Source organism: Zerene cesonia, chromosome 10, assembly GCF_012273895.1.
Source record: "Zerene cesonia ecotype Mississippi chromosome 10, Zerene_cesonia_1.1, whole genome shotgun sequence".
In the NCBI taxonomy this organism is placed as follows: domain Eukaryota; kingdom Metazoa; phylum Arthropoda; class Insecta; order Lepidoptera; family Pieridae; genus Zerene; species Zerene cesonia.
This window is the reverse complement of record NC_052111.1, coordinates 5,697,165-5,698,834: the sequence shown is the minus strand read 5'-3', so window position 1 is coordinate 5,698,834 and position 1,670 is coordinate 5,697,165.

Here is a 1,670-nt window from a genome sequence, read left to right as displayed (position 1 = left end):
CCAGAACTTGACGGTTGTTGCGGTTGTTCCTGTAAAAGTAGTTTGTGCTTTTAGTTAATGGTTTTGGATTAAGATTGATTTAAAATGAAGTAAACGAAAGACAGTTGAAAATGATCAGGTTCCTTTTGAAATGTTTCCTTTATTGTAAGGAAACATTTATATTAATGATCTGAGGCGTAGTGAAATTAAACAACAGCGTGATATCGGATAATCTCTCGAAACAATTTGAGGATGATGTAATTACATATTGTATTTTGAAACTGCGTGTCAAAGAAATAATTTTTTTACCTAGTAAATAGCCAGTATTCGTTGCGAGCTCCAGCATTCCTGCTCATGTCAGGTTCTTCCTCAGCTGCAAGGTCTACGAGGTGAGGAACACCATCACCATCAGGCATCCAGATGTAGCGGCTTTCTCCTTCCACATAGTGGCTATTATCCCCTGGGGTGGTGGGTATAACGCTACACGTACACACTGTTAAAATAAAAATTATCAAGTCTTTCGTGATAATAGTAAAAAAAAAAGAAAGAAAACGACCTACAGGATTTGTTTAAGAACATTAATTTATGTGACGCACAAAATTAGGCTTTCTTCCAACAATAGGAATGATTTTCATTTGCGTATGATAAACACATAAAGAACTTTCGTATGATCTCAAATAAATAAAATGTACTTTTTTAACGTAATCATACCTATAATTCTTACATTTATGTGATTAATTATATATAAAACATTTATATAAATCATATATTAATAACGGTGTTAATTAGGTATTTCAAAGTTTGAAAGCATTTTGAGTCTGTGAAATATCTTATGTTTACAATTCAACATCATCATCATCAGCCCATATATGTTCCCACTGCTGGGACACAGGCCTCCTATGAGGGTTCAGGCCATAATCCACCACGCTGGCCAAGTGCGGGTTGGCAGATGTCACATGTCGTCGAACTTTTAATTCTTGGACATGCCGATTTCCTCACGATGTTTTCCTTCACCGTTTAAGCAGTGGTGATGTTATCCACATGCGAAGATAAATTTAAAAATCAATTTATTTCCTGCACGCTCGCCCGGTCTCGAACCCCGACTTATCGATTTTGAAGTCCGAGGTTCTCACCACTGAGCCACCACTGCTTCACAATCACAACATACTGTACAGCAAATGCCCTACTTAACATAAAGAAAATTAACAGTACATTGTAACTATAATGTATTAAATAAAATGTTTACTAATTATATAATATTACTAAGAAACTTACAGGTAACGGTAGCAAGTAAGAGAATTACGGACTTCATCACACTATTTTAACGGGCCGAATCTGTGAAAACACTCAATTTACTTCCCTTTTATATCGTCCATGTGTTTTATCTCAATGAACGTTATCGCTTCCTTGCCCATTTTGCACAATATAATTAATCTCAACTAATCTTAATAATTGATCTTTTCTGTAATCTTATTTTTGTATCAATGACATTTTTTCATTTAATGAATCAAAGACCTATATTTTGGAGGAATGTAATTTTTGTTTTATATCAACGGATTGTCGTGCAACGTTTGTGTTTCACGTATTTAAGTATAGACTAGCTGTGACCCGCGGTTGAAACCGCGTAAGTCCGTATCCCGTAGAAATATCGGTATAAAAAGTGTCTATGTGTTATTTCAGTTGTCCAGCTA